The sequence below is a fragment of the Blennius ocellaris genome, assembly GCF_963422515.1.
Source record: "Blennius ocellaris genome assembly, chromosome: 11".
NCBI lineage: Eukaryota > Metazoa > Chordata > Actinopteri > Blenniiformes > Blenniidae > Blennius > Blennius ocellaris.
The window spans coordinates 8,459,252-8,487,211 of NC_137660.1; positions in this window are offsets into that span (position 1 = coordinate 8,459,252).

Sequence of the window (27,960 nt, forward strand, 5' to 3'; positions counted from 1 at the left end):
ATGATTTGTGATGAATAAAAATGTATGTTTTTCCCTCATAAATATAATAAGTTTGTTTTGCTGACTTCTGCTTTTCTTCCAGAAAACCAAACTCCTATCACCATTAAATTCATATTTAACCAACCGCGAAATGTTTGTTTTGCTTTTTTTCTTCTTTAAGATCATAACTGCAGTTTCTCCCGACAGTTTCAGAAGATGAGCAGTTTATTGACTTTTGATGTTTTGACTTTTTTTTTCTTGATTTTAACTTCTGTTGATGATGGGGAAAAAAACTAAATGATTTGTTGTCAGTACAACCTAGTGCAGTTGGGCTCCATTTAATTGGCCGGATATGTTAAATTAGAATATGAATACACAGAGCCTGGAAACAAATCTTTTTTCAGTTAGTCATTTGCAATATATACACAAACAAATGCTGGCGATAAAATTGAGATATATTATGTACTCCTTACATAACAGCACTTGAATATTTGTCGTCAGTTTGTCTAGTCATATTTTGTGGTTCTTTATAGAAATAGAAATTCAGGAATATTTTGGGAAGATGAAGAGCTTATACCATTCTCTGCAGTGGTTTTACTGTTGTGACTGATAGATTTGATTGTTCCTCTGTGACATCAAGCTCTATTTTCAAGAACACTAACATTTTCTGAAACTACTTGCCCTCTTTGTTGCTCTGAGTCTCTGTCCTATTCATCTCTCAGTTTTCTATTGTCTAACCCTAAATGCAGGACAGTTTCCTCCGCTGAGTCTGTTTCTACAGGAAACCTCGGCCTCTGAGCCTGTTTCTGCAGGTTGCTTCTTTTCAAAAGAGATTTTTTTTTCTTTTCCACCGTCGCCTGTGCTTGCTCATGTGAAAGAGCTGAGTTTTTCTCTGTGAAAGGGCCTTGAAATAACTGTATTGTTACTGACACGATATAAATGAAAATGAAATTGAATTACTATATACCAGGTGAAAGCTTTCACATTATACATCCGGAATGTATTGGAAGCTACATTTTGCTGTTCTATACTTGAAATGAGCTTTTAGGGTATGATTTATAAACTACAAAACATGGCATTACAAATAAGTAGCTACTTTACAAATATGCAGTTGTTACCCAGCAAACGGTCATTATATATTCATCATATGTACATCTACCAGGCAATATCATATTAAAAAAAAAAAAATCGTCAATCTGCCGTGTTGAAGTAAATGTTGTGGTTTTTAAGTCATCTGGGTAAATGTCAGGTTGACAACAATTGAAGGAAGCCACAGAGTAAACAAAGTGACTTCTTGAAGGTATGAACCAGCAACCGGGAAAAAACACAAGAGTAAAGACACGCCTGCACCGAGGTAATTCATCCAGCATAAGTCACTGCTAACTGATCTCGCAGCTGACATTTATGGTGTGCTGTTATCCAAACATGGACATCCCAGAGGACGTTCTAAACCACAACCCAATACTCAGACATGAACATAAATGCCTGCAGTATTGCTCATAACAGATGCAGCAGATCCTCTGACTGATCCTCCAGCATATAGTGATGCAGGGTGTTGCTGCTGCTAATTATCGCATGTTCACTTCAGTAAAATGCTGTCATATCGTACAGAAAATAAGAATGAACATATCACATGAATAGTCAACAGTCTTGGTGGACAGCTTGGTACTTTAGATTGTGTAAAACACTTTTGTCAGTGACATTCACCTCAAGAGGAATTAACAGCACTGCTGGTAAATGCTTTTCATTCATATCACCTTTCAATAATAAAACAATCTTTTAAAGCAAAGTCTTGCCTGGAAGTAGGAATGTTTATAGTTGTGTGATGTTTGCATGTGCTTCTTTATATGCAATTCTTCTTCTGGTAATCTGGCTTTGTCTCAGGACATAGAACATGATTTAATATGTTAAGTGGTTAACTGTGGGTAATATGATTACCTTCAAAATTCAGAGTTGTAGTGTTCTCCACGAGTACATGTTTAAAAACATTATAGATGAACCCAAGAAGGCTGATGAGTTTAAATAGACAAAATACAATTAAGAAGCAGCACAATTAATGTTTTACATGTGTCTCCGTACAATGTGTGCATTATATGCACATTATATCTTTTCAAGGAAATGTGTATGTGCCCCTTTTAAAACAGTGACAACATTAGAAAAGGCACAGTACAACTTGTGTGTTCTGTCCTTGGTGTGTGCATACAGAGATGTGACTACCGACCAAGATCCGTAAATCTGTGGAATTTGCTGCTCCTTTACCAGAGATTTGTCCACAACTGAGTTTTGTTTGCCCTTGGTCTGGACTGGCAGGTTTATTCTTGTCAGGATGCATTTGGCTTACATGATGTATCCTCGACAAATGCCTTTTTTCAAACTAATGGCCTGATTTAATGTGATTGTGTGTCAACAATCCTAAATTGTACACTTGTGTAAACACACTACGATTTTAGTTCGCATGAGCTTTGTGAGTGATCGACTAAGAACAACACCATAAAAGTAGGTAGCATGCCAGGCCACAAGGTGGCATTTTTGGTTGTTTTCTTTTTTTAAATGAAACTGCACATTTGATTTGATTTGATTTGCTCCTTTGCTCCATAACCTCTAGCTGTCTCTGCAGGGGGGGGGGGGGGGGAGTAAAACATTTTTACAGGTTAACTTATTTTCATGTAAACAGGGTCTAAATGATTTGTCATATTGTGTGTTGGAAAAAAAACAATGGTTAGTGCGTCTTGTTAGTGGATCAGCTACCACATGAGTATTCACATTATGATGTTTGTGCCTGTTTATAAGCACAAACTGGAATCAGTGTATCAGGCCGGCTGTGGCAAAACGGTGCTCCATAATTTCAAACATAGCATGACAATTACAATTGAACTTGCCCGCCAAGTTTTATTACAAAAATCCAGGAGTTATAACCAAGAGTATTGTTAAAAGAGTCAAAGATTTTACTTTGGGAATTCAAGCTTTTTAAGAGCGTCCACTGAGATAGAAGTGAAAACAGGCATTGTTGTGAAGAATACAAATTGTAGGATCTTGAAAACTGTCCCGAGATTGAACTTGGAATCTCAACTTCAGTTGTGCTTCATCCTGGAGAAGCTCGGATGTACTATAGATTGCTGTGAATGTGCAGGTGATTGCCTCTCTCTGGTAGTTTTGGACGGACAAAAAAGAAATCTCGAGTGCAGTCTACCTTTTCCCCAGTGTTCACTGAGATTGTCGACCGTAGCTACTGGTGACTCAAGCCTGGATAATGCGGGTATACAGGGCGGATGGATAAATGACCCCCGTGTGATGAATTGGCAGTTGGAAATCTCACCTACAAGAAAAGAAATAAAACTGGAATTTTCTATGGTGTTTGTGACCTAATGTTAAAGGTGAGAGCTGCTCGGTGAGCTTGAGTTTCAATTGGACCGCCCCTAATAGCTTGGTAATGTCAGCCCGGCGGCCCGACAGTGTCCTTACAATTCATGTGTTTTAATAGCTCAAAGCTTTTGAAACAATGGTGGGAAAGAGTTTGACGGCACGTGCTTGGCATTCCTCACAATCACCTCCATCACTCTGCACCTCCTCTCTAATCCTGCTCTCAGGTGATGGAGGGCTCCTCTCTACCCTCCTCAGCAATCTCAAAGGCTGCTGCCTGCCTGTTTCTAATTCTGTTCAGGCAAGTGTAAAGCCATGGTTTGGAGTACTTTAGCGTACCTTCCCAAGACAAATGCTGGCTTCTTACACAGGTATTCCCCACGGTGCGATTCAAAAGCCCATTTATAAAAACCAGAGGTGTCCCTCCCAAGACTTCTTGAATGCGACAACATTCATTCTCCATAAAGGCTCCTCAGTTACAAAGCTGTGTCATCGAAATGAGATTGACTGGGCTGCGTGCTTGGCTGAGGAGAGACTTGTTTTGCTATGACAGGAATCGAGAATTCCTTTCAGGGAAATCTGTCAACTTCTGAGTGCCAAAGAAATCATATTCCCAGGAAAAAAAAATTATAAAAAAAAAAGAAAAAAAGTTACCAAATCACTTTGAAATTAGATTTCAAAAATTGTGTCCTTTTTGTATGCAAAAGTGTCAAAAATATGTGTGAGAGTATTGACACTTGCATAATGACATACATATTCCCAGACATTCGGGTCAACTCCATCACCTTTCTGTGATCATAACGACATGAATTGTTTAACTTTATTGAATCACAATGCTTCTTTAAGCATCACACACACACACACACACACACACACACACACACACACACACACACACACACACACACACACACACACACACACACACACACACACACACACACACACGCACACACACGAACGCACACATGCAGGCTGATATAAATAACAAGACTGTTATTAAAATAAAAGTGAAAAGTCAGAAGAAGATGCCATGGTGACAAATTGATGAGCTTCAGCGACCAAAACTACCCAGTTGGGTTCAGAAAAACAAAATGAGGTCAAATTCATGGCTTGTCCTAATTTGACCGGCCCTCTCTATGGATGATGTCATTGTTTAGGATTCATCTCCGGTGATCAACAACCATCACAACTCCATGTAACTCATTCCTCGCTCACAGAGTGTGAACTGCGACACTTTTCACTGGAGACTGAAGGTTTTTATTTGTTGTATGAACACAATAAGCTTGCTTCCAGGCAGCCAGCGGTTGAAATAAACAGGACTCTGAGCTGTTTACAATTGAAGACAAGAGTAATATCTTGGCTTGCTGTGTGACCATGGCAACTATGAAAAGTACAGCTGGAAAACATACAGGTGCAGGTTTTATGGCTGCTGATTTATCTAAATGACCCTCACTTTCAGCTCAGAGAACAGACGGATCGATGAAGAGAAATTGTATTCATACAGTGTGAGGCTCACAGTCTGATTATCCAGTCAGTGACAGTATATAACCTTTATTATAGTGGTGACCAAAACTTTTTTCTTATAGCCGTTGTGTTCTGTTTACAGACAAGTACAGAGCCAGTAGACACCAGGGACTGCTAATTCAAATCCCTTCAGAAATACCTGGTTATTGACCTTAATAGACAATAGAAATGTCTTTGCCCGGCTTGAATTTTAATCACTTTCATCCACATACACATTCATCACGGCCAAGGTCTGACAATCAGTGGGATAGAGACAGCAGAAAATACAGGCCACAGTTTGTCCTGTTGGTGGCCTTAAGGAGAAGTGCAATCACCACAATCAATATAGGTCTTCCAGTTGGGAGCAAGAAAGTATTGTTTATGACTGACTGGGAGTTCACATCAAATGCAATATGTGGCTTCAGCTGAAGAATTGCTCTGTTCAATCTACACAGTCTGGCTCAGATCGTAGCTCAAGACCAGGACAATCCTGAGCATTACAGAAATACACTGGACAAAAATGGAGTGTCTCGTCCCCATAAAACTGCATTGTGGGAATATTTCTTACTGATAATTAAACTTCTGATGTTTAAAAAGAATGTGTTTGTTTGTTTGTTTGTTTGTTTGTTTGTTTGTTTCTAACTTGACAACTTTTCCTGTAATGTGCCTTCTTTACACATTGGTAAATAATTACTATTTTAAAATTATGGTATAATGACCTATATTGCAGGATATATACATTTCACCTGTAGGCAGTGCTTGAGCTGGCGTCTCCTGCCGTGGCGCTGTTGAGCCCCTGCCTGCAGGTTTTGGGTTTCTGTCAGCTGCACCACAACTGAATGCAATGGAACTACTTATTGGCCTGTCTTAAGAGCGTGGCGATAACATAAACATTTGACTAAAGTCGCATTTACACTGCATGTCTTAATGCTAAGATCGGATTTCCTGCCCAAATCCATTTTTTTTGACGGTGCGGTTCTATGTTTTCAAGCCTCTTCTGAACCAAGCATGACTTATGGTTGGTGCTAATATCATGGTACCCAAGAACTTCAGCAAACATTACGAGGATTTTCAGGCCGAGATTAAGGAAAATGGTCATAATTGCTTCTTATGCATATACTTTAGTTATTTCCTCCTCTCCCCAACAACCGAGAAGGCATTTGACGTCCTCAGTTGACCACTGTGCCGGATTTTCCTCCCGTCAGTCAGTCTCTATGCTTTTCATTTCTTTACCTCATGTTCACTATGCGACAAAGAAAGCTAGATGGTCACAGATTTGATGACATTAGAGGCGCAATGTTAAGCAAATCCTTTCAGTCTGGTCAAACCGCGGTCACACATCCGATACATATCTGATATATTTCCACATAAGAATGAGGCTTGAAGCCGACCTTGAAATCGGAATGCATGCCTCTATTTCTTGCTTATACTGTCTAGAAGCATGTCTGATCTCTGCCACATGAGAGCCAAAATTCACAATTGGGTCACATTACAGTGTAAATGCAGCCTGAGACGTGCAGGACTCAGTCTCTCCAGGACCACTCTCCAGACCACTGAACTACTGCTTTGAGTGCTTGAGCAAGTCCTTGAAACGTCAAAAGCAGATCTCATTATAAACATCTGTGTACATGTGATAAACAAGGGATTTCTTCCTGTATGCAATTACAACGCTTTGACATTTCAGTCAGCTTATTGGCTCACCATGTGGGTAATCATTAACAGCCATGGAAAGGCTATGACATCATTGTAAACACCTCTTATATAAAGTATGTTATAAAGGTTTTAAATGGACTAAAACCCAGAAAAAATATCTTAATTGTAATTTTTTCTCAAAAGATTTACTGTACATGTTTGATAACCTCCATCCTAGTTATTTAAAAGGTGCCTTATATGTGACCAACGACTACAGTATTGTTTAACAGCAGTCATTCAGTCACTTGCGCGTCTGAATTTTAAGGTGAATTCACCAAAAGGAGTATTAAAGTATTTTTTTATGAGCATCATAACTTATTAATTATTAGCTTTTGAAGCATCAGGGAAAAATGGAAAGTTACTAAATAAGGTCACTTGCACAATAAAGGGTTAAATTTGACCGTTGATCAAAACAGATGGATGAAGAGGTGCTTTAACTTTCCGTCTTCCTCCTTATGAGCTTTAGCAATATCTGAAGTAGTTTTCTTCATATGGGGCAATATGAGTTATTCCACTAAACTCCCGCTGATGGTTGTGTGGGTGTGTCACAAAGTTTCTACATCGTCTAACTTAGAACAGCTGATGGTATTAACACTGCCTTCATTAGCATCCCAAAGTAAAGACATATTAACATCTGTGCTGTCTGTATACTGGTTATTTATCATCTTATCTTTCATTCAGGTTAACTTATTGAGTGAATCAGCTATTATTTTGACCTCCAAAGTGAAATTATTGTTTCATAGTAATATTGCAACAATACCCCAAAGTTAATTTCGACAAACCTCAGGCCTTGAACATAAAGAAATGTAAAAATATCGGGTTTTACTGATGTGCAGCATCCTGCTCCAAAACATTTGCTACCCAACACGTTCCATCTTCTTCCTGTAAATGTTGTAGGTTCATCGTCAGGCATAGTAAATGAAACTGTTCATTTTTACACCAGATACATTGATTCCCTGCAGCAGAAAGAACAAAGTGTGACCAATAATATTAACGGAGGCTCAGTATGTTTTCAGGTGTGCCAGTAAGCCCTACTGGTGAGTCACCGTGCACAATACCGCGACCTGATGCTGGAATACCACATGGAATGAAGTTCCTTTTCATGTTATTAGTTACACCTGTGTTTAACAAGTTACCACATCCTCTTTGGGGAAGGGCTTGTTACACTTCTCATCAAGAAATTTGTACCATGAAATGTGTCTTGTATCTGGGGTGTTAAACACCATAATTGCTCCCTACAATCCACTCGTGACATTCACAGTCAAGATTTGTGTGCGTGTACCTGATTTTATTTGAATTTTTTCATATTTATTCACCTCGCCTCTAAGTGTTTTACTCTTTATAGCTGGAAACCGCAGAGCACATGCTTCTCTCAAGAGTCTGTAACGAAGCGTTGGGAGAATGGTTTAAAAACACTTGTAGCCATGTATAAATGGACATTTAGTTAATGAAAACAGAAAGCACCTCATCAGAGAATTCCTTTCACTTCCTTAAGGTTTTGAAACATTAATAAAACATGAAAATGTATTCCATTATTATAGAAAATTACATAGTGGTGATTCTTTTCTAAAATCGCCCTGGAATACTGGTGATTTGGAAATCAAGGTTGTGTACTAACAGTGTTCCATAGCATCGTCATTGGATTTTTGCTAATAAACGACAGCTACTGCTCATGATGGGCTGGAATCTGACTGTCCTCTATTCTGTTCTATCCAACATGTGTGCTCATAACTGAACTTTCAGCACTGGATTTTGCATTATGGTGGTCAGAAGAAAGTATATTCCTTGTGTACACATACTCTCCTCGCTGTCCAGCAAGATTTCTATTGCTATTTTGCTAACGGATTGTGCTCCACAGTTGTCCTATGTGCTCCAGACATCAACGTTGATTCTTGAATTAGATAAACGTGAGAAAATGTATATGACAATTCAACTTAAACACGTATGGCAGTTCACCTTAGCATTTTGAGGCGAATAATAATTGGAAGGGGATTCAAACCAACAAACTGATGGTGTTGAGTTCACTTTCACATTTAGGCCATATTACTACCTTGATTACTGCATTGTTCTGCTCAAAACATTTGACATCTTAACTTTAAATTTTGGGATTTGCAGCATCTGCAAATCTTTCACTTGACTTATTATGGAGGACAATCTGTCGGTCAAGTATCATATGCGCACTCTGAACAGTCTCCTTCTGTGCTTTCATATTTGTAAAGTCGGCCGTAATGAAAAGACAAACAAATAGTGTAACCCAACAATTTAGCGGCAGAAATTCGTGCAGCCTGATCACTAACTGGTGTTTCTTTATTTACCTATGCAAACACAATGACTGTGTTCAGCAGTTAGCAAACCTCTGAGTTCAATTAATGAAACAATTTGCATTTTAATAGGCAATTGAAATGTACTTAGTTAAGCAAAGAGCCGACGGAAAATAGCGATTACCCATTCAACCCCCACCTTTGAATCAACAAATTATAACAAAGAAAAAACATCCATTCAGCTGCGGATGCATCTGACAGATGTGTAACCATCTGTCCTTATTGACTTTACCTCATGAAATTAACAGACTTTCAAATTCAGTGTGCGGTGGCAAAAAAAAAGCACAATATTTCCCTCTGGAAGAGTTGACTGATATCATTTATTTCTTTATTCAGTTGATTTCAAATCAAAGGTCCAACGAACCCCGGAAACGTCTTCATACAGGACCGGCAATCAATGTTGTTGCTGAGAGAATGTAATTAATTTATTGACTGAAGTCTAGAGGAAAGTCACAGTTGGACAGAGTGACAGACAAAATCAAGGTAAAGCCTTTTGACAACCTGTTTATGAGGTGTCAGTTTGGATTTGGATCAAGGCCTGTTGGGGCTCCACAAGGGCAAGCGCTGGCCCATTTTCCTCTTTGTGTGTGTGTGTGTGTGTGTGTGTGTGTGTGTGTGTGTGTGTGTGTGTGTGTGTACCTCCCGCTTCGGCCACACGCTGGCTTTCTGTGGAGGACCTGGACTCCTGCTGCTCTTCACGCAGAAAAAGATTAATCCAGTCTGAAAACCAAGCTAATAGTTTATTACTTCATCGGAAGTGAAATGGAGTCAAAACATGTCTGCTGGTATGAAATGTATACGTCTTTACTCTTGATTCATGGCATCATGAAGGAATTTGATATCTGGGAAACTGCTTTGAGGAAGTAATATTAATGTCTTTTAAACAATTGAAAAGGAAATACGGTTTGCTTAGTGCAACTTTATTGTTCAGCCTTTTAAAAAACTCACTTTGGCTCTGGGTTGATTGTTGCTATCTTGACAAATATGGAAATGGTGAAGACTGTTTTTCAAACAAATACGCAGTATAGCGTCCTTTTTTCTACCCTGGAAAAACTGTTCAAAGTTTCATGTTTGTACCCATAAATCAATCTGCCCGTGCAGTCATCAACTCATCAACACTTGCTTCATACATCATATGTTGTTGCTGGAAAACAAATTAGGTTGAATCAGTGGGACCGAAGCTTATTTAGCGAGCAGAGAATAACACATAATATCCTTACATAAAAAAAACTAAACAAAACATATCCACAGGGAGGATATGTAAACCTGACTATTACTTAGCGGAGGTAATTTGTCAGATTATATGATTTTGCAGGACAATAAGTATTATGATATAATGGCCTTACAATGCACATGGCTCTGAATTAATTGATACAATAAAGGCCCCTGCATACTCCCATAAGAACCTATAAGAACAAAAAGAAAAGTCGGGCTGTGCCATCAGCCAGCTGCCGCAGTTCCGACTTCGAGAAGAGGCTGTTGAATTCACAGGCCACGCCCCCTCACAGCAGGCACGCTTCTGTGCGTCACGAAAAACTCAGCCCTCAACATATTAACGAGCTGCATGGCCCATGCAGTAGCGAGGTTACATGCTGAATATGATTAAAATATGACTGATACAGTCATTAGCGACGTGGAACGTGCATGTGCAGCACATGGCAGTGCCACTTCAATCCAGAGGGTCAGCACAGCCCAACCAAATTCTCTTCAGCCGGGACCCCAGAGTGCCGAACTCTCTTCTTGTTGTTATGGAGTATGAATCGGCCTTAACACAGGTTCCACCACAATTCTTGAACAAAACCCAGCAGTCTCTTTTCGTCATGCCACTGGTTTCATATCTGTCACAACCAATTACACCAAATAACCAAAAACATCCTTCCCTCGAAGAAAAACATTTTTCTCGAAGGTGCTTTATCCGTTTTCTTTTGAGACTCGTCCTAAATACACAATCACGACTCTCGTGTGACTCACAAGCTTTCCGAAGGGACAATGACTGCACACATTAATATGCCTATGCCATTCTTGTTTTTTTGCATTTGCCTCTGTTCCTCCTTCTGGCTCTCCCTCCCTCTCTTCTTTCTCCCTCCCTCATCTCTCATTCTCCTTTTTTTAGTTACAAATGCTAAGTCAGCGGGATTATTCGCACGGTCCTTTTTAAACGAAAGCCTGCTTCATTCCTTGTGACACGTCATTTGTTTTGTTTTTGTGGAGTTGCACAAATGCTGATGCTCTACTTCTGGGCCCAGCGACCCAACCACTGCCGTCGTTCCTAGCTGCCTGCTCATAATGCCCGGTGTGTAGACTTAATTACGGCTTTAATTAATTCTTCATTTAGGTCAAGTGTAAATTCCAGCATCGTGCAGATTGAGCTGCGCCTGCTGGCCAATATTTGCCGAGCTCTCGTTGGAATAATATACAATTTTAGCAGACATCATTCAGAATGTATCAAGTGGATTTAATATTGTTAGGAAAATGCCTATGTGCCTGTATACGCTATGTTTGAGGAGGGTTGAGCTGCGATAGAGGCGGAAAGCCTAATCTGATTTGCCATGAGCACTGAGAACACCTGCACAAGCAGCTGGCCTTGTGAAAGTGAAGTCAATTGAGTTTCACCTGTCCCATCTCATCCATAACTCCCGGACTGATAGCTAAAACTCCAGCAGGCTCCTCGAGACTGCTTCCACACTCCTTAAGATATTTGGTATTCTGATGGTTCAGAGTATTTCTTGAGGCTGTTTTTGGTTCTCAACTGAACCCAAAAACCCTCTCTGCTCTCCTCCCACGGGGGAGGTCAGAGGTCGACCTTGTCTGCAAAACAAGCTTCCACAGTGTTGGCTAAGACTCACTTAGCCTCACTACTCACTCCCCAACACTTCAACAGAGCAGATGCTTGCTGATGGAAGCTCAAGCATGTTTACATGCTTGTTCTTGCTTCACGACAGCCCCTGCAGTATTAATTGACTGACTGTGTCCAAGTAAGTAGTGTTTTGTGTTTTCTAAACTCACACTCAAGTGCTGGCCTGTACATGCTGAAAAAGTTTATAATCAGAGCAACATCATCGCAGCAATGTAGGTTGATGTTTAGTGATAGTGATTTCAGGTTGTGAGGAATCGTTTGACAAGCCACATCTGACAATTTCAGGAACACTGAAAACAATGTAGTTTTGATGTTGGGGCACTACTGGGTGCTGTTGTTTGTTTTTGGAATTAGAGTCGTCATGTCTAGCTCGCTACCCAACTAGTTGACTAATTTTCTACTAGTTGGCAGCTTATGTAATTTAACCAGCATGATTTTTCTACAATTTGAGGTCAAGTAATGAACAAAAAAGAAAGTCTAGTCCATTGACAGCACAGTACAGCACTCCCTGGCAGCCAGCATCACCTTCACTAAAGTGCTTTGAATGTGGCACTACTAGACATCTTGCATGATGTCTAGTAGTGCCACAAACATGAATTAAAGTCAAGTTTCATGGATCAGTGCTGAGATGTGAACATTGTTATTTACTGTCAGAATTAGTCAACTGGTAAAGTAATTATTTTCATTGATCGTCCCAACACTGTCTGTATTGCAACTAGACACACACGTGTGCAGTGAACAAGCACTCTAAGCATTTACAATGGTTGGATTACAGGTACAGGTAACTGTCAACTATAAAACTATCAAGTCCCAGGAGAATGTGTACTGGGAGTCATTACACACTGGAGGCCGCCGTTGTTGTTATTGACCATCTATTCACGCATGTGCAGAAGCACTATTCACTACGGCTGTGGTGTGCAGTAGCAAGGAGACGGAGCCTGACATTTTTTCAAATGTCAATTTTAAATTCCCCGTGTTTTCAAAAGGTTCTTCTATTCAAAACGTTGCATTTTCAGTGGCTCCGAGCACTGTTGTCGCATAAACAGACCCAAACCAACGACGCAAGGTTGTTGTGCCAACAGGGAGAAATCATGTTAATGCAGATATGTTGAAATAGGCACCTGTACAGCACGGACAATAAAAGTCTGTTTTAACCAAACCACAGCCGTGCAAATAGCGAAAACCTTTCAATTAAATATGAGGATCAATGTTCAGAGTTGGCTGTGTTTTTACAGCTTGGATGATATATTGAGTCCACTTGTTAAACTACTGAGGAATCTATAAATCGCTTCTTTCCACCCGATGATTCATCACTAATCATAACTGATTAGTATTGGGAGGGATGTCAATACTGATGACAACTCTGATGATTTAATAGCGGCATGGCTCAGTTGGGAGAGCACTCAACTCCCAAGTGGAAGGTTGCAGGTTCAATTCCCATTCTGTCTACGTGTCGAAGGCCCTTGGGTAACACACTGAACCCCAAACTGCTCCCACTGGAGGGACAGTGCCTTGCATTCCTGCAGCTGAATGGATGAATGTGATGAGCTATGCAAAGTGCTTTGGGATTGCTCACACAGCTGTAAGGCGCTATATAAGTGAAGTCCATTTTACATTTAAGACATTCCTTAGCCTCACAAATCATTCCAGTCACTCTGATTTCAGTTTGGGGCCAACATGGCTCCTTTTAAACACGAGAAGCAACTCACTTCTTCACAGACTGCGAAAATGCCTTCACTGCTAATAAAGACTAAGCTGCTTGTAGTCCTGATTTTGTAATTTATAACACTAGTAGACAGACATCTCAGCCTTCACTTCATAACCGCAACTTGGTAAAAAATACATTCCTTTTTTATTGTTTGTTTTCAACCTAAAGTCCGAAAGAGAGTTAACTATGACCTCTAAAAACACAAAATCTCCACAAGCAAAGCCTCCAATCACGTTGTGTTTTTTTCTTTAAAGCCATGCCATTAAAAACACAGTTACAACAAAATACAGTTGAGGCAAAAACATTTTTTTGTTTTTTAAATCACAAAACATCTTATCAACACCTCTTGTTTAGCTATCAGCCTTTAACTATTCATCCAAACAGCTGCTGTCTAAAGTATTTCTCATAAATGTCCCTGTATGCCCTTGGTGATGATTAATTTATGTGCAAGAGGATGAGAACGGTCACAATTGTCCTGTAGCTTTGTCCTATGGAAGAATGACATGCTCTTGTAGTTTTGGAATGACTTTGGGGGAAATATGTAGTATTTTATATGTAAATTAATTCAAACCTCACAACTAAAAACTGCTCACAAATCTTTTCTTGTGTTCTTGTTTTCAGGCTCCGTGGCTCCCCCTTCTTCATCGTGTCTGACTGCTGCTTCCTGCCCTGATGTGTTGCACCTGTGCCTGAGTGTGTGATTGAATTCACCCGGAGGCTGGGGTTTATAGTGTCCGCCTCCTGTCTGTTCTGGTTGTTGGTTCATCTGTGCTTCGGTGTGTGTGTTGTTCTCCAGTGTATCAGTCTGTGGTCCAGCTTTCTAGTACTTCGGTAATTATCTGCAGTGATCCTGACAACTTTATTTTGGTCATTGGGATTTTTTGTTTTTTGGGGTGGGAATGAAGACGAACACCTGTGCTCCCCTAGGGCGACATCTTGAGTTCTCCTCTGAGCCAAAAGAAACAGAAAATACAGAAACAAAGTACTGCAGTCACAGAAGTATTTGTCTCCATGACGATTGAGCTTGGCTGCATGGTGGCGCAGTGGTTAGTGCTCTTACCTCACAGCGACAAGGTTTGGATTTAAATACTGGCTGAGCCTTTCTGTGTTGAGTTTGTATGTTCTCCCCGTGTGTTATATGGATTTCCTCGGGGTACTCTGGTTTTCTCCCACAGTCCAAAAAACATGAATGTGAATTGAAAATTGACCCAATGTGTGAAGGATTGGTGGCCTGTCCAGAGTGTATCCAGCCCTCGACCATCATAAACTGGGAATGGCTCCAATACCCTGTGACCCGGATGCACAGGATTGAGCAGTATAGAAATTGTGCAAAAGCATTGCAATGTTAATCATTCACCCATTCAGATACCAATGGAGGCAGTCGCCATGCAAGATGCCTAATCCATCCATTGGGAGCAACCACTTTCATACTCTGCCAACACAGCAGCTGTTTGACCTCTTGTCACCTCACTAGACAGATGTTATGCACAATATGACACCAATTGCAGGGTGGTGGACAGCAAAGATGGCACTGAGGTGAACAATACCTCTAATTTATGGAGCAACAAACAAGGACAACATGACTGAAAACTAGCCCTGTTCCATTTGTGACATTTTTCTGCGTGATTCTCTCTGGGGTGGTATTAAGCAGCTTTGCTGCAGGCTTTGTAGTAGACTAATATTTTAATAAGTCCCAGAAAGCTCATGTCCTCCTTATTGGGAGAGGGATCTGTGTTAACATGCGGAAAGGAAAGCATTCCTTTTTTTTTGGGAAACTGGCAGTGGCAAATCATCCCCAAAGATGTTGCATTGAAGCCAATAATAGAATGTAAGTGGAACTCATGCAACCAAATTAACTGTTTAGGACAGTGTTCGATCTTTGCTTGTTCTCTCAATGCAGTTTACTGTTTTATGTGTTGGAATGCACACTGAAATGTGCTTTTCCTTCATTTGAGCAAGTTGAATCCAACATTCCAACATGTCCTGAAAAGAGTCGATGAAAGGAGAACTTCCTCTATTTCATCCACTTATTGGACTTTGTGAAGTAAATTAGCCACATTTGTTGAAGATGCCAGAGAAGATGACAAAGTTTACTGTAAACTGATCTGAGCAGAACACCAGTCAGTGGCAACAATTTCTGAGCAATTCTTTCAGCACTCATCTTGGGTTTGATTCATTGTGTGGCATTGGGAGGCGTTACATCACGCTTCTCTTTGATATCACCAAGGTTGGCTCTGGGGTAAAATAACACTGGATGGCTGAGTTCCACGGCTGTAAATCTATCCTTAATTCCCTTCCTCTCTCACTCCAGTTGTCTGCCGGTGCAGCTGAGATGATAGTTGACAATTTAATTGAAGAACTGCTCGGGGAAAAGAATAGGAATTAGATTCGCCTGCTTCTGCGCTTTGTTTTTCCACTAAATGTCTTGTGCACACCCCCAGACAACCTTTGTGTTTCTTGGACCTCTGATTGGGTGCCTATCAGATTGTCCTTTAGGGTCCCTCCTACAAGAGAGCGGGGGAATTGCTTGTGACAACTTATCAGGCCTCAAATGATGTCTATAATGGCGGATTAGCCGTTGACACGGCCTTTCATGAACGCGACGGAGGCGACTGGCATTGTATTTAATGAAAGATTCTATCTGCGGTTACTGCTGTGACATTAAAGACTTTAAGAAGTGGCCATCAAACTGTATATATCTTTTTGTAGCATTTGATTTAGCGCTTTGATGGGTGAGTGCTGCCGTTTATTGCCGTCTGCATGTTTTACAGAGTTGACGTAAAGAACCACAATTTGACATTGGTTTTAACGCTTCAGATCTTTATGGGATCTTCACTAATTGAGCGAAAAATGGTGATCGTAATACTTCAATATTGAGCACATGCAGATATATCACTCTGCTCTTGCAAGACTTCACAGCTGTTTTATAGTAGCTGTGTTGGACAACTTTCTGTCTTCAATAGCTGCCTTTCACACTTCACCTACTGCTGTGAAATAGCCTACATTTTTAGAGCAACGGTAGCCGACAGCAAGGGCTTCTGTGAGCCATTAAAGGATTTACTCAAGATGGAAGAATAACATCTGCAAATCTGAGACGAATAAAACGACTCAGGGCAAAGTCATTCTGCTATAAAGCACAACAAGAGGAAATCTCATGGAGCACAAACTGAGGATATTTCCAGTTAACATTTCTTCCCGCTGACGAGCATTCAGTTTTGGCACCATGCTGAAAGGAACAATTTGACATTTTCAAAAGTTCAAACATTCACTTTCTTTGCCTCAATTCTCTGCTTGATCCACGGTAACCTGACAGAGACAAGAAATTGGGACGATCCTGTGCTCTGCCACATGATGCTGTTTGACGAGATGCTCCAGCTCACTCATAGTACTGACTTATTTTATCACTAATATTATACCTTACAGCTTAATTTGTTCAAGTAACACCACAAACTTTTTGGGTATTTAATGGAAAAAAGGTGCTTCAAAAGAACGACTGTGAACATTATTGAGACTTTGGGTAAGTCCCTGTCAGGTGTCTTGCATTCCATTTACACGATAATGTTTCAAGTGAAAAGGCATTGTATTTGCATTTTTGTTTCAGAAAAGCTTTGTGTTTATACAGCAACATTTTGAAAATGAAACACTGACAACAATGTAGTTTTCATGTTGGGCCACTAGTAGGTTCTGTTTGCTTTTGCAAAAAAAATACACACCTATGTGCGCATAGAACAACACACTATAAAATGTAACAACGGCGAGTATACGGCCGTTTGCATGGACAGAAATTGAAGTTGGATTGCTATTTCGGGTGACTCAATTATAAAAAAATACTTACATGTTTCCCTGTTAACAGGAGTTGGAGCGTTTTCAAAAAGTTTAGTTTACAGTGGCTTCAAGCGCCATTGTAATGTTAGCGGCACTCAAAACACAACAAACATTTTTCATTTCTACTTGAAAATGTTAACAGACCTTAGTTAAGTGATGTTCACCAGTTGTGTACTTTTATCAGTCATGGTTGGTTATTATTATTATTATTATTATTACTATGATTATTATTATTATTATTATTATTATCATCGTCGTTGTTGTCGTTGTTGTTGTTATTATGGAATTATGTCCATAATATGGACATATTATGGAATTATTCAGCAATTACATCCAGTGAAGTGGTTGCAAAGCTGGAGGTTCTCACCTCAACAACTTAAAATTTTTGCATATATCTAAAGATATTGATTTTGGTAGAGAGAAGCTCTGTTATTTTACTAAAACTCCATTTATGGCAGAAAAAGATTCAACTCAACCGTCCCTACAATTTTCATCCATACTGATGTAATTTCAGCTGAACTTCAGGGTTCAATCATTCAGTATAGTGCCCCACACAGTGCTTCGAGCTCAGCTACACATAGATACATTCCGATGATATGGCTAGGTACACAAATTAACCTTTCATCAGGCAAAGGACCATATTCTGTAACATTTGCATTCTTTGTTGCTTCTAAAACAATAATTTTAAATCGAAACTGTGGAATATAGGTGATTTTTGATTGGTTTAAATATTTTCAACAGAAAATATGTAATTAATAGGAGTATTGAATTTAATTGTGTCTATGATGTGCAGATGTGGACAATTCAACGACAAGACAATCCATTTTAACGCAGTAATGTTGTTTCTTCATTTTCCCGCTGTGTAACAATTAAGTTCTGAAGTTCAAAATAACCATTTTCAAGCAATGTTACTTTGAGTTGTGACTGAGTGGAGCCATTTTATTATTGTACTGTGTTCAGACTAAAGTCATGTGTACGATATTTGTCATATTCAGGACATTCAGGTGGATTTCGGAAATGTTTGTACATTCAAAAGGTGAGTTTTTCTGACTGCTTGTATTCATCAATGGAAAAAGAAGCCATGTGGAGAATCTCATTGTGAGACGAGCGAAGCACAGCCTGAGTATTAAAAAAGTGTCATGCTCAGAAGTAAAACATTTTTGTTTGCAGTAGCTGGTAAATAACGCCACTGTTAAACAGCTGACTGGTAAACATGATGGCATGTAGAAACACTGTGTCCTTATTTACATTTTTATATAAAAATGTATTTGTATATATTTTTGCACCCAAACAGAGAAGCTGTTGCAATAGTTCATTGTGCTAAATTAGCTTCAGTATTGGGATTTTGTTTTAGTCAGTGAATCACAGAGGGCCACGGCAAAGTGTTTTCAACTAAACTTTTAATGACTCCTGGATATTCCCTTAGTCTTCTCTTGTAGACCAGATGCATACTTGTCTCACTGGTTTCATGCCAAGACGCACCGCACAGCCTCGAGGTGCGATTTACAGATGGCATGCTCGTTGTGGTCCGGGGGAACATTTCATTTGACACCAAGACATTGTACTCAGGTTGCAATGGGATGGAGCTTGACATTTTATTTTCCTTGTACAATGTCAGGAAATGCCCCCTGCCAGAAGGCCCCACCGACTGGAAAACCGTCTCTACGGGCCTTTATGTCCTTCGTGAAGATGTCTCACTCCACTTCTAACACTGCCATCCTCTCTGTCCTAATTGCTGGCAATTACCTGTAGAGACTGACGGCTGAAATCCACACAGGGATTTCACAGGGATTTTTAATGTTTCAGATGGAGTTCAGTGCAGATCTTCGAGTCGACCTTAAGGAGGAGCAAAATCACGTTTATGGAGAGACTTAATATTATGCAGGAATTATTGCTAAATATCACACAGCAAATATTTTTAGCTTATTTATGCATATGCATCCCCTGCCATTCAGGTTCACATGTTGTTCTGAACGTGAATGTCAGTTTGCCAACATGTCAGCGCGGAGGCGTACATTTGTGAGAAACACCAGTTGCAGGTGCAGCTGTTGTTAATCAGGCGCCTTCACACATCCTTTATTGTTAACAACTGTAGCCAGTGGTGTCATACCTGCCTAGTGTGGATGGAGACATAAAAGAATGGGACCCATCTCTCCAACGCCCTGAGCAGTCTCAGGAACTATACCAAGTGTGTTGGTTCAGGTCAAGTTTATTATTAGAAATTAAGTGTTTGGATGACAAAAAGCTCAAGGACCATTTTGGAAATCAAAAACTTAATTAGACATTAGACGCAACTGAGTATTAAACACATATGAAGACAGGATCTTTAAATATGCATCCAGTTGGAATACGAGAGGACCACAAGCCTGGCCTACCACATGTCACACTTTCATTCTTTGCATTATTACAAAGTAACATCCAGTGCGATTCTAAAAATGTTAAACTTTTTATTTTCAACAAAGTCTCTTTGATAGGCTGAATTTCCTGTGTGGCCTACATTTCCTCATGTCATTCAAATTGTCATTCACTTCCAACCAAGTCAGATACAAAAAATGGTAAAAACAATGTCTAATTCAGTGACAATTCGCTTATCAAACACCCCCCCCCCCCCCCCCCCCCCACCACCACCACCACCACCACACACACACACACACACACACACACACACACACACACACACACACACACACACACACACACACACACACACACACACACACACACACACACACACACACACAAAGTGTTTTGCAAGGTTTTTAACCTTCATCGGGAGCAATTTGGAGTTCAGTGTCTTGCTCAAGGACATTTTGACATATGGACATGGACGAACACCCAACCTTGCCATTGGAAGATGGACTACTCATATCTCGTGAACCACAATCACAAAATGTTAAATTAAGGTTGATTGGTGGGGTGGTCCAGTGTTCAGGGTAAACAAAGTTTTGATTTATTTTTCATTGCAGCTGCAGTGTCTTTACTCTACACTATCTGGCCATAACAAAGGACTTGGTCTCTGACAATGTGCAACTACTTTAAAATAAATTTTTAAGACTTTCACTGATGTAATTTAATTTGATTTACATGAGGGAGATGCATCTTAGTTGCAGGACTGGGTCATCACTCAATTGGAATGTTGGTTCAATTCCCCATCACCCGTTGTACATGCGTTATAATGTCCTTGAGCAAGAAACTGAGCCTCAAATTGCTCTCTGTTTGATTGGGGGAATGTGATTCTCAAAGTAATTTTGCAGCTGTGGAAGAGTGGTTCAATTTATTTACACTTATTTATTGAGTGAAGAAAAAAAAAGTCTACTTTTTTTTCTTTCAAAAACCTTCATTGTCATGTGTCTGCTGGTTATATGCTGTGTTTATATTTATGCTTTTAAAATATGTAGTCTCTCTATGTGGTGTTTGTAGATAATATCAAATATGCACATTTTCACAAAATTGTTACAGTGCCTCTGGTTTTCATTCAATCCCTCAATTTGCTTTTCTAAAAAAAATAGCACATATATCCATAATAACTACAGTTTTTTGATGCATTTTTCTTTCCTTAAGTTAAAGGCACAATGATTTCTTCCCAGTATATGATTGCCAGCAGCGATGGTCCTGATAAATACATTTTACTTTTGGCCCCGATTTGTCTCGGAGGCAATGCTCTTAAATTTAATCAAAGAATCTGCCACATCAGCATTGTTTCAGAAGCCTCGTGCTGTGACTCCCACCTATACTCTGCTCAATGCGCCCTCTGGTTTCTGCAGCGCCTTCAATGGCACACTCATGAGTCTCTTTTGCAGTGCTTGATAGAAATGTGCCAACATGAGACAGCATCACTTTCTCTGGGACCTAATCCCTGCCTCGCCAAAAGCTGTTTATATAATTACCCATTCTCTCTAAAAGATGGGATGAGGGAGCCCTGCGCCTGTGTGCATGAAAGAGGGGTAGAGTCTGTGTGTGCATGAGGCGGTTGGTTGGGGGGGGTAAGGGTGGGGGTGGGGGTGGGGGGGGGACTTGGCTTAAACAGAGGAGTTAAATATACGGTATCAGACAAACCGGCAGCTGGCACCCAGGGACCAAAGTTAATGGTATTTTATGCCACTGGGTATCTCAGAATGCAGCGACAGTGAAGAAGGGAAAAGAAAACAAAGTGTAACTGCTGAACATAATTCAATAATGTAGCATAATAAATATTGGAGGGGAGCTATTCTGTCACCGTTGAAACAGTGGATGGAACATTATTATGCTATCGATGATGAATATGCTTTGGTGAATAGATAGGAAAACGATGATTGAAATTCATGTTAACTTGTGAAATCCAATTTCAGACTCTATTTTGCAGTGAGTTTACTTCACAATATATAAATCAATAGTTGGAGCATAAATGTGGTTTTACAAAGATGTATGACATTGGGTGTGTTTTACTCATCTGTGGTCTAAAGTGATGATGCTATCATTTTGCGAATACAATACGTATTTCATATTTTAACTCAGAGCTTTGACCTTAAAACAGCTCCAGAGTTTTTATAGAGCCGTTTTTATATGCACCGCTGGAGTGGGACTCATTTTCAGCCCTGGAGTTTCAGACCTCAGACCGGCCCACTTTAGATCACAACCTATTAATATCACGTAATTATAATCTTACATGTGAAGTCTATAGCAATGTTCTTTAAAGCCTTGTAATTCAGTGTATTTTTCAAAAATATTTCCAATTAAATTGCATGTAAGGGTTGCCTCATAATGAAAATTTTGTTCAACACAAGTCCACCAACATTATACAATACATCTTTTTTTTTATATATATAATTTCAGAATCTATATATCAAATTAATGTTAATAGATATCCAAACCTTAAAAATGAAACAAAAACATAAAATATTAGATTTGAAATATAGAATAAAAAAAAAAAGAACTTTCTCATAACACCATAATCTGTTTTTCAAAGAAACATGACCGACCCTGAAACATGAATAAGTGCCTGAGCAGTGCACTGGTCTCTGCCATTTTGTTTTTGACAATATTATTGTGCTGAATCATCGAGTGCAGGGTTCCTCAATTAGTTACCCCCAAAGGCCAAAATATGACCAGCATGCCCAATCAAGGGCCAGAACAGTTCACAGGTTTTTGCACTATGTCAAAGTATACTATGTAAAAGTTGTAAAAGCACTATGCAAAAGTTGTTTTAATTGCTGATGTTTTAGCTGATGCTGCTATTGTTACTATTATTATTGTTATTATCATTATTATTATTATGAGTAGGTATAGTCAAGCTGGTTGTAGTAATAATTTAAGCCTGGGATTTTCGAAGCTTGTCACATAAAAAATGCACTCTTGGAAAAAAAGTAAGTGTAAAACCAAAAGAAGTGCAAAACCAACTATCTAATTATTTACACACTGAGAGAGACAGAGACAGAAATACAGGGAGAGATTTACAGTTTGTTATTTTTTAAATACCACAATTATTGTTTCAGTGCAGCATTTGTTTTTTTTCCCTCTGATTTCATATATTTATTGTTTTTAATTGTGGTTGTGGTGTATTTGAAGTATTAACTGCCATATACATTAACTTATTGGTACTATTGTTGTTGTTTTAATACATCAGTTAGATTGCCAAATGAATGAATTCACTCACCAATCAGTGGGAGAAGTGAGAACGATCGGATGAGGAAATCCCTCTGATTTATCCTGTCGTCTCAATCCTGAGGCCAAGATGTTCATCAGATTGTCCGTTTCTGGATTCTGTTTCTTTAAGTCAGTGATCAGAGGTGAAGAGCACTCCTCCACTAAATTCTCCACTCTTCCTGTTGCAGTATAACCATCAGCAGCACTTGCTTTAAAGTGCGTGTACACATCAGCATAATGAGTTACCAATATAATTTTCCCATCATTCCTGTCACATTCCTGACATTCCTAGGAAAATATTTTTGACTGCAAATAAACCTTCCAAGAATAACCTGTATTCGTGACATCTGCAATTGAGTATATCGATTAGTTGTGGTGCGTGTTGAAGCGTTGCACAGCGTGACAGCATTCACTCCCTGTGTATGGAAGTGAATATATATATATTTATATATATATATACCCAGGCACAGACCTGGGTTATTTCTACCCCGGGTGGGCACCCGTGCCTCCACAAGACGCGTCTGAGACGGTGATTCTCATGTCCTCTCTTGCGCAGTGTGCACTGGGCAGCTGAACACATCTCTCATAGCAAAATCTACAACTGAACATAAATTCTCTCTATTTGCCATATTCCTGACAGACTAATGATAGAAAGTGAGGAAACGCAATTTCGCCACAGCCACAGCCACAGCCCGCAGCTTTGTGCATCAATTCACAACACAGCGGAACAATAATGGTGATGGTGCGTAATGACTCCTGATGACCCGCCACCGTTTCCTGCTCTTAAGTTTAACGCATGATAAAAGGTCGTGACGGCGTGTGACGCCTCGGTCCTGAATCATACAATTCAGATCAACATCATGGTCAGAAATTGAGATTCATGCCATTCCTGACTTCAGTGGCGGATGTTGCGATTGAGTGAAGTGGGCAACTGCCCAGGTCGCAAACTCAAGGCGCACCGAGCACCAGCTCAATTAAGGTCTGAAGATGCTGCCCCCTGTCTGTCTGCCAGAGATCTTTTTTCCACTGGTGCTTTGAGGAAGTTCGATCATTCCCTCCCTACACGCAGAACACGCGCTGTGCGTAGGGCCCCGCGATCCATGGGGGGCCCCATTTTGCGCAAGTGAATTGAATTTCCCTCGGGATCAATAAAGTATCATCATTCCCTGCAAATGCGCAAAAGATGCGCGTGCATTTTGCCGAGAGGCGCGTAGAGCACCACCACCAAGTCAGCCTGAGGGCAGGAGAGAGAGAGAAATAAAGAGACGCAGTGATTGAAAGCGTGAAGCGTCACCATCTGACCAATCAGCGGTCAGACGGGCCGGCAGGCAGTTGTTTACAGGTAGAGAGTAGAGAGACAGAGAGAGAGAGAGAGAGAGAGAGAGAGAGAGAGAGCTTCCAAATGTCAATACGATTCGGGAGCTAGCAAAAGAAAGAAAAAGTCCAAACAAGAAGAGGCTCGTGCTTCACTTGAAGGTGGGGATGTTGTTGAAATAAAAAAGAAAAAACTGTTTGTGCCACAAAGTTTTTTCAGACGTGGGCATCTGTAAAGTTATTGTTCCACTGTTGATAGAGGCTGTTCACTTGATTCGTTAGTAATTGTAATTTTTTATTATTATTATTATGATGATGATTATGATTATGTTATTGGAAGGGGGGCCCCAAAATAAAATCCTGCTTAGGGCCCCCACTTGGCCTGGACGGTGCTGTTGGGGATCTCTTGTTAATTCCTACTGTAGCACCAACAATGTGCATGCCCCGCTCTACACATGTAACAGTCGCAAACATACAGTAAGAGCTCCTCTATTTAAAACATTATTACGTGACACAATATGCAAGCTATTTAGCCAAAGTGATATAGATGAAAGGTTTCCTGCCACTTAAAAACACCACTGAATGGAAACTTTAGCACAAATTAATGATGGAGGCTCAACAGCAGCAGGAAGCAAAACACACAGCAAGTTTTCATTTGGGCCTCACACGCAAAGACACCAACTCCTGTTGCCAGTCACCAAAACCTCCACTGAAAGAAGAATATATACGATGGATCGAATGAATAAACACTGTAGAGAAATAACCAGGAGTCCCAATTTGGATGTAAACCACCAAATAGCCAATAATCATTTAGAGCAAAGGCATGAATAATTTTGTCCTTAGTGCTATGAAAAAGAAAAGAAAAAAATACCAGCCAAAAAAAATAAATAAAAAAATGAACACTAGTCCTAGCGGCCCAAACATCAGACCGGCCCACCCACACCCATCCTCTAATTATACACGAGAGAGATGGTAGGAAATGAATGGAGCTAGAGAGAAGCAATGACTTCTCATAATTAGTTCTGCTTGGCCCTGAAATGGTGAAATCACTAATCAAGCTCTTTACCTTCTACCCCAAGGCTATTACACAGAAATATTTATCAAATGGCATTGCATTAAACTATGCAGTTTACCAGCAAGCTATTAAAAAAGAAAACGTTATCAAGAAATTAAAGTTTTAGTATTGATAAGACTTGAACATAATAATAGTATTACCTTGTGACAAGTGACAAATAAAAAAAAACCCAAAACATTAAAAAAAGAAAAACACACAAAAAATATTGAGTTAATCAGGTAAGCATGAGTATCAACAAGGCACAAATTATCTGAAGCATTTAACAGCCAATCATAATTTACTCCATGTGTAAAAGGCAGACCAGTAAGGACTTTGTGTGAAAATGGAAAAAAGTGGTGCGAGGTTAGGGCATAGATAGAAACTTCATTATCATGACAGTGAGTTCACATGTGATGCTTAGAGTGGAAAAACTCTTAGCCTGACTTGATGTAAGATTGCATGTGTGTCGCAAGCTCATTTTCACCATTATCCAAAAACACCCAGGGCCACATTTAGAAAACCTTGCGCAGGATTCCTTCTAACAATGTATATGCGCCCAATTGCTGAAAATAGCATGCAACCCCAAAAATTTGGCCCAGTAAATTAAAAAACACCTGCTCACACTTTCCTTTTATAGATCACAATCCACCTGGAAGATTGCGCCATTCAGATCCCGCCCTCAAAACGCCCCCTTTCTACCATAAATGTTCAGTTCCTCATGAATATGTCTGCATATAAATAAGTGCACTTTTCGATGGCATTTAACACTAAATCATGGCAGAGAATATGTAAAAAAAAAAAAAAATTTCACAGAGTGTGAAACAGAGATGCTTGTGGGGGAGGTGGAGGAAAACTGTTATTTGATGGCAACAGTAGTGGAATTAGCAACAAAAGACAAAAAAGTGAGTGGGAGCACGTCGTCGCTGCTGTCAACTCTGAGTTCCACAGACAAATCTGTTGCAGAGATGAAAAAGAAATTTGGCAGAGCCCACGAAGAAGCCCACTGAGGAGGCCGATAAACTACAGTTTGATCTGTTTATAAAATGTATACATTAAATATTTCAACGGTAAATGCTCAGTGGACTTTTGTCGTGTGCGCTGCCACTCTAGAGCTGGAAGCTGTGGGTGATGAGCAGGTGGCTGCAGGTCCGACTGTCCCCAGCACCAATGCGCTCAGCAGCAGTGCGTCCAGAACTGTCCTGCAAACGCAGAGAGACACAATACTGTCAGAGACGAACTTCAAACAATGAGTACAATTTTGAATAAAATCTGTGATGTGATGGTCCGAAATGGCCAGTTGAATTAAAGAGGCTGTTGTCATGTTGATAATACCATCCAAAATGGCTGGAATTATTGTACTCAGAGATGGCTGTGATATCCTAGACTGAAGGACATCATTTGCAAATCAGAACCAAAAAGAGCTATAGGCAGGACATAGAACTGCTATATTAATAATATCAAACACTTACCTGTTGGCTATTTCCTGCTGGAAAGGCTGCCAGAAACCCAAGCATGGTCAACACCTGTCCATGCCCCAGGATGGCCAGGCTCTGGCGGGTTGGTCTCTAATACTGGAGCAAATTCAGTGCATTAGATGTAAGAGCACTGCTCAAAGGAATATAAATCGGCTTATTAACCAGTCGTCATCATGAGCCCGGAAATCGTCACGATCCCTAAAAATTCTTCCCATCCTGATCCTACCATTGACATAATTTTCAACGAGTGCCATTGCATCCATGATGCAGCTTTACGCACAGCTGTCAACGCGCCATCAACATGCTCACTCAGCAATTAGACTGACTGATACACACCTTGCCACAATTAATCATCAATCAGTTCTATCCACAGCTCTGTATCATTTGAAGATGAAAGTATGACATTTGAACACAGTGCTGATAATTCAATAGTAATCTCCCACTAATGAAATGCATCAACCAATGCTATAGGCTTGACTCTTCATGATTACTTGGATCAGTAAGTCTGATGTGTGAAAACATTAAATCTATGAGATGAATCTCGCTTCAATTCACCACCTCACAATCTGCGCCCCCCCCCCCCCCCCCCCCCGGTTCCCCGTCTCCAAAATGTTGGTGTGCCAGGTTCAAAGTTAGTGTACCGGTAAGCACATTCTCCCACAAAGTTTATTTTTTCAGATCACAAAGTGTGCGTGGGAAGTGGCGTACGCATCTTTCAGGTTCAGGACCCGTTTTGTGTGAAAGCAACCTTTATAAATGAGGCCCCTGGAGATTCACAGATGAGGCAGAATCAGAAGAATTCAGGGAGGATTTGGAACTCCACGACTGTGTTATCTTTTGCCTGCATACCGGCTTAATTGTTTCATCTCATTCCCTCAATACAGACTTCTCCAAAATAATTCTTTATACTCTCTCAGATGAGGTTGTATGTGTGACTTGTTTCCTTGCTGCTGAGAGATTATATTAAATTATGTATGAATTTTTTCAATTGTTCTCAGTTTCATTTCTCTGCACTTTGTTTCCTTGAGGTTTCACGAGGAATTTTCCCCGACAATTTTTGTTGTCAGGGAATTTTGCTAGTTGTGTGAACAATTTGGTTAATGGTGACATTGTTTCATGGGTTTTCATCCGTAGCCTCATTGTTTGAATGGGTCTTTTGTTGTTCAAGTTTGACAGCCATCCATATAAACCTAAATCGTGACTTTGACTGGGTGATAATAGATGTGGAGATGGATCTTCTTTCTCTT